Raw genomic sequence first — 11,728 nt, 5'->3', positions numbered from 1 at the left:
AAAAAAAAAAAAAAAAAAAAAAAAGTGTGTCCAGCCCTGCCTGGTGCCACCCAAAGCTGGGGCAACCTCCAGAGGGGTAGAGAGACCCTGCTACACCTGTCTGTGGCACACCTGTAGGGGAAGGGACACACAGGTGGGAGCTGGCTAGGCCTGTAGAGGGGAGAGGTACAGGAAGCCAGTCAGAATGGCAAACGTCCCTGGCGGGGGCATGCAGACCCTTGCTTTGTCTGCCCAGCATCCACCTCTTCGGGAAACAGCACTGAATCTTCCCGAGGACAAGGACTGGATTAGGCGTAAGCATGTGATCCATGCTGGGCCAAAGAAAGGCCTGCCAACATTTTCTGCTGGAGCTGTGGGAAAAGCCCCCCAGTGGTCGCTAAGCATGTAGGGGGGTGGGTGACCAACTTGCCACCACTTAAGGGAAACCCATCTGGAAATAAAGCAACATCAGCCAGAGCAAGGATCAGAGGTGGTGAAAGCTCAAGTCCTGCCAACGTTGAACACCTAGATCAAGCCATGCCTGAAGCTAGCCCCTCAGCGAGGCACCAGCAAATCCACTGCTGTAGCTTAAGACCATTTGAGCTACCTTCCCAACACTTGTAACCAGAAAAATCTTGGCAGGGTGGGGAAAGAGAATACTCTGGTGAAAGAAGCCATCTACAGCTCCTTCAGAAAGAGCCCCTCAGACATATGCAAAGAAAGTGTCTCCTGACCCCTCCCGACCCAATCCCACAGGTGTCTTTTAAAGTCTGTCCCCAAAGTTCTACTCCCTATGGAAACATCAACCATCAGAGACCACCAACTCCAGTTCTCCTTGAGAGAAGTGGCCTAAGGGCCCCACCCCACCCTGTGGTCCACCTTCCCCAGCTCAGCTCATTGCTGGTTCCCCCCAGACTGGTGCCAAATATAGAGACCTCCCTCTCCTGGGGCCCAGCTCCAAGTCACTGTGGGGACACTTCTGCCCTCCCCCACCCTTTCTCCCCTCCTGACTCAGCCTCAGGGGTGTCCTTTCCCCTCCCCCACCATCCCAGGAAAATCCCCGACCATCTGTGCTCATCCTTCAGTGACACTAGGCCCCAGGACAGCCCAGCAAAGCGACTGCTCTGAAGCACAGATTCCACAAGCATGACGGGGCCAGGAGACTTCCTCTGAGGCCTCTGCGGCAGCTCCAGGGGATCTCTTCGTGGTGCCGCTGTGACTCCACCCTGCAACGCACCCCGTTCCTTCGGTCAGACACACAGGGACTTGAGCTGGGGGTCCGCCCGCGTCTGCGCCAGCCCCTAGCTCTTCCTCCTACTTTCCTTCCTGGACACCAGCGGTCCTCAGTGGGTTCCCGCTCTCTGCCTTCCACGCACAGGGCGGGAACCACACATCCTGGCCCCTGTGGGGAGGGGCACACAACTCGTTCTGCAGGTGACACGTNTCTGCCCTCCCCCACCCTTTCTCCCCTCCTGACCCAGCCCCAGGGGGGTCCCTTCCCCTCCCCCACCATCCCAGGAAAATCCCCGACCATCTGTGCTCATCCTTCAGTGACACTAGGCCCCGGGACAGCCCAGCAAAGCGACTGCTCTGAAGCACAGATTCCACAAGCATGACAGGGCCAGGAGACTTCCTCTGAGGCCTCTGCGGCAGCTCCAGGGAATCTCTTCGTGGTGCCGCTGTGACTCCACCCTGCAACGCACCCCGTTCCTTCGGTCAGACACACGGGGACTTGAGCTGGGGGTCCGCCCGCGTCTGCGCCAGCCCCTAGCTCTTCCTCCTACTTTCCTTCCTGGACACCAGCGGTTCTCAGTGGGTTCCCGCTCTCTGCCTTCCACGCACAGGGCGGGAACCACACATCCTGGCCCCTGTGGGGAGGGGCACACAACTCGTTCTGCAGGTGACACGTGTCACCATCCAGCAAGGATTTCACTGCCAGTGAAAGACACCCCAGACCTCCCTCTTGCCTCTGGTCTGACATTCAAGATGGGGTACTCAGCCAGGCATAGACCCTCAGTGCCTCCGAAGGGCGGAACGCTCAACGGCACGGCTAGCCCTCTGTGAACACATCGTGAGACGCGGAAAGAAACTGTTGTCTGACGCCGTCGAGACTGGGGATGTCTGCTAAGCAGCATCACCTGCTCCAACCAGCATTGCTAGTCTAGCAGTTGTGCCAGCAAGGCCACTGCCCCGCCCCCACTCTCCAGTAACTACATGTGCCCACACCAGTGCTCAGCGAGCTCAGGGGGACACAGCTGTGGGTCTTTTATTGAACTCATTTGCTGAGCACCTACTATGTGCTGGCTCTGGGAGCTGAACTGTGGTTACCACGGTAAACAGAGAAGGAGGTCTCCCCACTCCCGTGGAGCTTGCTGCCCAAATCCCCCCTACTCTCTCCAATATTCCACAAATGGACTAAAATTCCAACTGTGGTGAGGGCCATGACTGCCGGAGCGACAAGGGCCTTGACCATTACATAATCAAAGAGGGCTTCCCCGTGGGAGTGCCACCTGAGATGTGACCTGGAGGGTGAAGAGGAGTTAACTGTGGCCCCACAGTCACAGGCCCTGCACTTGTGTGTGTCCTGTGACCACCCACCCTCTTAGGTACTGGGGCCACCTCAGCCCCAGACAGCACCCAGGACATCAGCATCCCCTGGGCCCTGCCTGCCTCACCTTGGGACAGTGTTACCAGGCTGAGCTGCCTAGCTCAGGAGCCACTAGCCACATGGGGTATTCAAGTTAAATTAATTAAAATTAAGCAAAATAAAAATTCCATTGCTCAGTTGCACTTACCACCTGTGACCAGTGGCCACCGTTCTGGACAGGACAGATCCAAAACATTCCCACCATCACAGAAAGTTCTATTGCACAGTGCTGCCCTAAGGCATATGCATTTTACTTATTTTCCAGAGTGTCCTCATACACAAGGCTGAGGTTTCACCCTGTAGGCAGCCCCCACCCCCGAAATGACTGCTCCATATTGTGCTTGGAAGCTCTCAAAGGACAGGCCCAGGACACCCCTGCTGCTGGCTCAGAACCACTCAGGCCCCCTGGCTGGGAAGACGCTGGGTCCCGGCTTTGCTCCTGGCTCTGTGTCTGCCTGTGTCGGGGCAGTGGAGCTGGAGATGCCTGGGGTCTGGGAGAGGCAGCTGATGGGTCATTGCAGACAGGGGCAGAGGCCATTGCTGCCTCTGCAAGGACCCAAGGGAGGCCACACACCTATCAGAAACCAGTGGACCCTCTCCCTGGGGCATGGGGAACAGCCCCTCTCCTGGGCTGAACTGGTGAACCTGCGGAGGTCTTTAGGAGCAGCGGGGAGGGGCAAAGTGAGGACACGGAAAGTGCAGCCAAAGTCAGGTTTCTGAGGACCCGTACAGTGGATTGAAGCCTGTCCCCTAAAGCTCACGTCCACACAGAACCTGTGAATGGGACGTCACTTGAAATAAGGTCTTTGCAGATATAATTACATTAAGGATCTTGAAATGAGATCATCCTGGATTAGGGTGAGCCCTAAATCCGATGACTGGTGTCTTTGAGAGAAGAGGAGAGGACACAGAGACACATAGAGGGAAGAAGACAGAGGCAGGACCGGAGCGATGCAGCCACAAGCCAAAGAACGCCAGGAGCCACTGGGAGCTGAGAGAGGCAGGAAGGATCCTGCCCTGGAGCCATCAGAGGGACTGTGGCCCTGGCCACACCTGGATTTGGACTTCTGTCTCCAGAACAGTGAGACAATCGTTTTCATTGTTTCTATCGTTTTCAACCACCCAGTTCGTGGTACTTTGTTACAGCAGCCCAAGGAAGATAATACAAAAAGGCCAAATTCTAAGAATCAAAACAGAAGTGCGATCCCAAGGCCTGTGGCGCCCCTGCCCCTGTGAACACGCCAGGGCCTGATGGGGCAGGCTGCCCTGCGGGTCCCCAGCCTGGCTTCCTTCCCTCATTCTGGCCACCAGAGTTGGATCAGGGACTGGAGACAGGGAGTCTTCTGAACCTAATCTGTTGGGGGAGTCCTTGTAGGGGACTGGGACACAGGGACTGCGCATGGGACAGCCCAGTAATGACAGGGGCTCAGCTGTGACCGCCTGGCCCCAATCACACGGGAGCTCATGAGTGTGAACTGCACCCAAGTTGGTCCCACCACTGAGGGCTGGCCATTGGCCGCTGGCTGCCCCCTGGGGTGGGACTAACCTTCTTGGAGAGGAAACTCCCTGTCATCCCAGGGACAGCTCTGGGGGAAGGGGAGCCCCAGGAGCAGGGGCTGCGTGTGATGCTGAGAAGGAGAGCACTGTCCACAGCTCCCGCTGCCCTGCCCGCCCCATCACGCTCATAACTCAGCACTCGCTGAGCATCTCTTTCTAGTTTTGCTGCTGTCTGCTCTCCCCAACCCCAGCCGGTGAGGGTGGGATTGTGACCCCCCATGAGGGGGGGGAGGCAGGTGGCCCTCCTGACACCCTGGCATCTAGCACATGGGTGCTGCTCAACTCCTAGTTCTTGGGTGAAGAGGGGCACCTGGCTCCCACGAGGGACACCTGGCTGTGGGAACCCTCTCTCTCCAGGTTCCTGCCTTCATAGCTGGGGCACACTCCAGGGCTGAGCCCATAACCATGGCAACCACATGCACACCTACCACAGGCAGAGGAGTGAGGGCCGAAGTCAGACAAGGTGGGAATCATAAACTCAGGGCCAAGTCTGCCCACCTACCAGCGTGAGATGTCCTACATCTGTCCCCTCCCCACCAGGCCTCCTCATCCTCACCTGGCCAGTGAGGACCAATCACAGCAGCCGATGCTTCCTGAGCTCTCGTGGCACCAGGCAGTGTTCTGGGCACATATTCACTCACTCAGTCCTCACGACAACCCCAGCAGGGAGTTGCTAGCAGCATCCTCATTTTCTAGATGCTGAAACTGAGGCCCAGAGTAGCTAAGTAACTTGCCCGAGGTCACACAGCTAGGAAGAGGCAGATTGGGGTTCAAACCCCAGGTCTCCAGAGTTCATGTGCCCTTACCCACATTCCTCTGCTGCCTCCCACGCCAGGGGCCCTGCCCGGTCTCTGCCGTGCTTGGCCCCAGTCTCCCTCCCTCTCCCCTCCCAGGCACATCCCGCTGGGCCTCTGCCCCCTTATCTGTCATCAACACCCCACCCTCCCAGCTGTGTCCCAGACTGCCTTTGTACCTTGGCTCATGCTGTTCCTTCTACTGGGAATGTCTTTCTGGTTCCTTCTCACTTGGCCCAGTAAGAGTCAACCCAGGTGTCACCTCCCTGTCTTCGTGCCATCCTCTGCAGGGTCCCCAGAGCACCCATATGCCAGCCTCCACTGCTGCCACTCTGTGTGTGTCTGTCAGCCCCAGATCACAAGTCCTTTAAGGTCTGAGACCTGATCACCTCTCTAACCCCGGGGCCCAGCATCTCACAGACCCTGCACTATCGAGAGGTGAGATCTCACACCAGCAGAACAGTCCCCTCCCCGAGTCCCCCAATGCCAGACTCAAGCTTGTCTTCAAGTCTGGCAGCAGCCTGAGGACAAGGGCCACCAGCAGCCCCATCCCTGTTGGTCATGGTGTCCCCAGAACAAGGGTTGAGGTCTGAGGTCCACAGGGAGAAAGGATACAAGGCTTAGAGGAGAAGGTTCCTCACAACCCCAGCTGCTGTCCTCAAAGTGGTCCTGTCTCTCCCTGGCATTTATAAGGAGCAAGTGGCTCAAAAAAGAGGCAGCCTCTACTTCCTTCCTGGTATGGCAGGCTGAATATGGCCCCCCAAAATGTATGTCCTAACCCCCGGGACCTGTGAATATAGCAAAAGGGCTTTGCAGATGGGACCAGGTTAAACCCCCCGAGATGGGGACATGATCCTGGATTATCTGGGCAGGCCCTAGGTCATCACAGGGTCCTTATAAGAGGGAGGCAGAGGGTCAGAGTCAGAGACTGGAAGATGCTGCGCTGCTGGCTTTGGACAGGAAGAAGGGGCCACAAGCCAATGAACACGGGCACCTCTAGAAGCTGAAAAAGACAAAGAAACAGACTCTCTCTGAGCCTCCAGAAGGAACCAGCGCTACTGACCCTTTGATTTTAGGACTTCTGACCTCAAGAGCTGTCGGATAATAAATCTGCATTGTTTTAAGCCACTCTATCTGTGATAATTTGTTACAGAAGCCATAAGAGACAATAAATTATGTGCCTTGAGCCAAATGACTTCCCCTCTCTGGGCCACAGCCTCCTCATGTCTGAAGTGGGGCGTTTCCTGCCCCGCAGGCTTCGGTAAGTGGGTAAATGGCGGAACAGAGCCCTGCCCAGAGTTAGCGCTGGATGAGAGTTGGCTTGTATTAGGAATGCTCCTTTTTCCCCGCAGGTCCGGGCTGGTGACCTTCCTAGAGAGACGTACGATCCACACCCTTTTGAGCCTTAGATAACACTACTCCTACCTTCCAGAAGCAATCACGCATCATTTCAGGAGACAAGACTTAGGCATATCTAGCATCCTCCGTGGCCCACCACTACGTCCACACTGACCCCAGCTGCAAAACTCCATGACTTGGTGCTTATAGAAATAATACTCTCTCCCCAAAAGAGTTTATCTGAAGCTTGGCATATTCCCAAACGTATGCAGGGGTTTGCTACGCACCTGCTGTGCACTGGGCCCTGGGTAGGTAGGATGAGGCCCAGCACCTCTCAGGGTGCTTATTGTACAAGAGGGGGTGACCTTGGCCACAGAAGAGGAAAGGACGATTCCGATGTGGGAGGGGACATGAACATGGGTGCTAAGGTTTTGGGAGGCATTTTGGGGCCGGAGGGAGAGAAGCAGCCTGCTGCTGTTTAACCACCCACGCCTGCCCAAGACAGTAATTCTCAAGCTAATGAGCAGGGGGACTTCTTTGGGAGCAAAGCCTTCAGTGCTGTTGGCACAGAGCTGAGCCCCACTATCCATCTGGGGTCTACCCAGAATAAAGTGCCAAACCCTCCTGCTGCTGCCCCGACAGGACCTTGGGGCCGACGTGACCGCAGCCCCGCTCCGGCCGGATCTCACTCCCCGACTGGCTGCCAGGCCAGCAGACAAGGCTCAATTCACAGCCTGGGGCTGGACACTGAAGCTCTGGGCACCGTTTTCCAAATGGCCCCACTGGAAAAACATCTAAAATCCGCCCAAGCTGGAAGTGCCACACGGGAGATTCGAGAAGCCAGTGCAAGCCCAGAGGCAGGCGGGAGGGCCAGCCAGGGTGGCAAGACGGCAGGGAAGTCTCCAGCTGAGGCTGAGGACGCTCCTACAGGGCTCCAGGGACGGGCACTGGGGGCAGATGGTGGCAGCCACTGGGCCATCCGGAAGCTTGGATCTGTGTCTCTCTGGCTGCAGGGTTATTTTAACATCAAAATGGTAGCGCTGGCCGTGGAGTCCCGCCAGCCTGGACAGCAGGCAGGAAAGCGCCTCCCGCAGCCAAGAAGCAGCAGCTGGCCCCGGGAGAGTGACTTCCCAGCCACACTGGAACAAGGTGCTCCTGAAAGACTGGGTCACTGTCCCACAGGGGCAACCAGGGAAGGGGAGGACGGAGGAGGGGGCTCGGGTGCACACGCACACTAGGGGACCTGCCAACAATGCACCTGCTCGGCCGGTCACCAGGCCCACGTCGTACCCAGAAAGCCCCCAGATGGACCAGGTCTCCTCAGCCCCACCCAGGGAGGCCCACCCAGTTCTTTTCTCACCATGCCCAGGTGCTTATTCTATTCGCTGCCTGCTCACGGTGCCCCAGCTCGCTCATCTGTAAGATGAGCCTGTGCTGTCCGTGAGGCCCACACACGGGGCTGGGAAGGAGAGGCACACTCTGGCTGGTGTCCTGAGGGTCTTCTTGTCCCCTCGCAGCTCAGGGATACAGGGTGGGGGAGAACAAATGCATCCCAGGTGTAGACGAGCTGACAGCAGAAGGCTGGACCACCCCCTCCCCAACGCCACCTGTCCTCGTCCCTCTGACGGCTGGTCCACACCCCGTCTCAGCCTGGGGTGGCTGAGCTGACTCCCTAGGTCTCCTGGGGAAGCAGGGGTGTGGGGGGGACCCGGGCAGACCTCAGAGGGAGTGCGGTCCAGAGGACAGCCAGCAAGGGCCGCCCGCCACACTCCCAGCCCCACCCGCTGGGCCCGGTGATTCACCTGCCCTCCCTGGGAGCCGCGGGGCAGGCATGAACACTCGCTGGCTGGAAGCAGCGGCACATGCAGGTGCTCTGGAGGCCTTGCCCTGTCCTGGCTGCTGTACAGGCCACGGCCCACAGGTGGCAGAGAAAGAGAACTTCTCTGCTCAGAGAGCTCAGTGCCACACAGTGACTGCCCCGCCCCACCCGACTGGGGATCCTGGCCTACCTGGGCAGGGGCCCACAGGGAAGACATCCGGTGTTCACGCAGAGCCTGGATGACACAGGCATGGGATATGGCCAAGGCCATGCCACGGCCCACAGAACCATGCACCAGCAAGCACCCCATCAATGGAGTAGTGGGTGGCAGGGGAAGTCCAGAGCCTCCTACTGCTGTTCCTGGAGAGAGCAAGACAGCCAGGGAGACCCCACACTGGCATAGGGTGGAGGCATCCTTGCCAAAGCCACATGGAACCTTTGCAATGGCTAAAATGCCCTTTCTGAAGGACACTAACCTCACTGGCCGGTGATGTCTTTCATGCCATTAGAATTAAATTTGACTATCTTCAGCATGCATTTGGAATGTGAGACCAGAAGCTCACACGCTGGGCTAAGGTTGACCTTGACCCTCATCCACGAGGAAAGTGAACAGTGTCGTCCGAGGAGAGGACATTGAAGCACCAAGAATTCCCGCCCTTGACTGTTGCTGGCAAGTCCTGGGCAGCGGAGAAAGGGCTCTTTCCTGCTGTTCTTCCCCAACGTGGCACAACAGGGTGGTGAGTGGGAACATGGGAAGAACACAGCCTGCTTATGGGGAGCCTGGAGAGCCACAAAGTATCAAGGGCCCAGCACAGACCCCACATGCCCAAGGTGTGACCCCTGGAACAGTGAAACCATGAGCAAACACACAGCACAAATCAGACGCTGTGCTCAGGATGGGCTCCCTCCCTAAGACAGGTCAGCCAGACGGACTCGAGGGAGCAGAACTGACTGCTGTGGGCTGACTGTGTCCCCCACAAAGACATGTTCAGTCCTGAACCCAGGGACCTGCAAATGTGGCCTTATTTGCAAAGAGGGTGTTTACAGATGTGATCAAGTTAAAATGAAGTCACACTGGGTTAGGGTGGACCCAATCCAAAGACTGGTGTCTCCACAAAAATAGGGAGATTTGGATGCAGGGACACACAGAGAGAGGAAGGCCATGTGAAGATGGGAGCAGAGAATGGAGTGATGCATCTACAAGCCAAGGACTGCCGGCAGCCTCCAGAAGCTAGGAGAGAGGCACAGAACAGATTTTTCCCTTGGACCTCAGAGGGAGCATGGCCCTGTTGACACCTTGATTTCAGACTTCTGGCCCCCAGAACTGTGAGAGAATAAATTTCTGTTGTTTTAAGCCACCCTGGTTGTGGGACTTTGGTTACAGAGGCCGAGGAAGCTGGTTCAGGTACCTGCTAGGTTCTGCCAGCCAGCCACAGAGGCGGGGCCACCAACCTAGGTAGGGCACAAGAATCACCTTGTGGGGGACTGAAGGGATCCCACTTCCCCTGAAGATGCAGAAAACGGGCCTTTCCGGAAGACACAGTTCACAATGACCAGGCGCCTCCAAGAAAGTGACCTGCTTTTTGTACACAAAGAATAATGTGCCCAAGCCCTGCTCTTACAGAGGCCTGATCTGCTGCAAGGTAGACAGCTATTCCCTGTGTATATTTTGTGCATCCTAAGATTCAAGGTCACTTAAGGAAATGTCACACTTCATGTACCATCCCCCAGCTGGGAGGCCAGGAGCACCGAGGGGCAAAATGGACAGGCCACACCTGCCCCCAGGACAGTCGATGCCAGGTCCTGTCTAGCAACATTTTCCCCATGAAAGTGGCTCCTGCTCGATCCCTGCTTTCCAGAGCACGTGGAAGGGCGTGGGCCTATTTGTTTTCTTTTCACACTAAAGCTGCAGATAAAGTTGAATTACTCAGACAGGTGAGCCCGCCTGGAGACCTGGGCCTGTCAGAGACTTTTGTGCATTTCCGCTGGAGGGCACTTCATCCAGGATCAAGCAGATGCCGGCTGAAAGCAGGCGCCAGCGTTTCTGGCTTTGCCTCCTCTTTCTCCTCACAGCCTCCCTTTCTGCAAACGGGCTCCTCCCACCTTGGCCTGACACATCTGGCTCTCTTCCACCTGAGCTTGCTTAGACACCTTTGCGGGGACATGCCTGTGAGCCTGCCGGGGGCCCTGGGGGCTGATTCCTGCTTCTCCAGTCCATCCATCCATCTGTCTGTCCATCCATCCACCCATGTGTCTGTCCATCCATCCATCTATCCACTCACTCACTCATCCATCCGTCTGTCCATCCGTTCTTCCCAACCCCGGGGAACTTCCTCCCTAGCTCCCTTCACTTTCCTCTCTCACAACCGGTTTCACCATCACAGACAAGAAACAGAGAAATGAGACAATCCAGGAGTCCTGAGGGTGACAGCCAAGGTCCTAATAGGTAGCTGTGACCATGGGTGGTCTCAAAGGGCCAGGCACCCCGGAGAAATTTTTAAGAATGGGTAAAGACACCTCACCTTTGCCACTGATTCTGCTTAGATCTGACCCACACGGGCTTCTCTCAGAATCTGGGTCCATGGAGCCAGCCCATCATTCTTAGGGAAATTCTCAAATGTGTCATTCAGAAATGTACCCTGACCAGGAGATGGGATGGGGAGAGGTGGGCTCTGTGTGTGACAGGAGCAACATGGTGACATGGCCCAGGCAAACCAGCTGCAGGTACAGCCCAGAGCCAGAGGACCCCCATCTCTGTATTGGGGAGGTGCTAACAGCTCAGACCTGTCCCCTCCTGTCATTGCTCCATAGTAGACCGAGTCCTTCGCTTGCCACAGGGGGCTGTTCTCTTGCTCATGCACCCCAAAGACCACAAGGTAAGATCCTAAATGCTATTCGAGGTCTTCCCAAGGTTCGTAAGCTAGGACAGGGCTGGTTCCCCAAACTGCCCATGCTAACTTGGGGAGAGGGTGTCTGCCACACATACCCATCCTTACTCTCTCCACCCCCTAGTGCCCACAGTGCTGCAAGGCAGAGTGGGGAGGAGGGAGGAAGGACACCCACAATGACAGTCCAGGCCCTGAGAGCTGGAAGGCAGCAGTGCCTGTGTCTGTCTCGTTCAAAGTTCTGTCCCTTGCCTGGCCTGGCTTAACTATTCATGGGATGAATGCAGGTGACAGGCAACCCTCTCCCCCGCAGGCCCAGAAGCCAGCCTGGGCTGTCCTGGGTCATGCTGGACAGCTAGGCCCCATCTGCTCTGAGACGTGTCTTGCACAGATGCAAAAGGCCACTTTCTGTGTCTTTGGTGGGCACCTCTCAGTTCAGTCTCTGATTGGGTTTCTGGTTTGGGAGCTGGAGGAGCTCATGGTTTTAAAAAACAAAAATATAAGTCACAAGTACATTTTTAAGAGACCAAATGGAATTTTAATTCCCAGCCTTGGCTTAGCCTAGAAGCACTGACCTGGCCTCTCCTACCTCTGCCCCTCGTTCTCTCCTTGAACATACCCGTCTTGCTCCTGCCACAGGACCTTTGAACTTGCCGTTCTCTTGGACTGAGACACACTTCAGCTCTAGAACCATAAAGTTCACTCCCTG

This window comes from Galeopterus variegatus, unplaced genomic scaffold (assembly GCF_000696425.1).
Source record: "Galeopterus variegatus unplaced genomic scaffold, G_variegatus-3.0.2 Scaffold3754, whole genome shotgun sequence".
NCBI classification, from domain to species: domain Eukaryota; kingdom Metazoa; phylum Chordata; class Mammalia; order Dermoptera; family Cynocephalidae; genus Galeopterus; species Galeopterus variegatus.
This window is presented reverse-complemented; position numbering follows the sequence as displayed.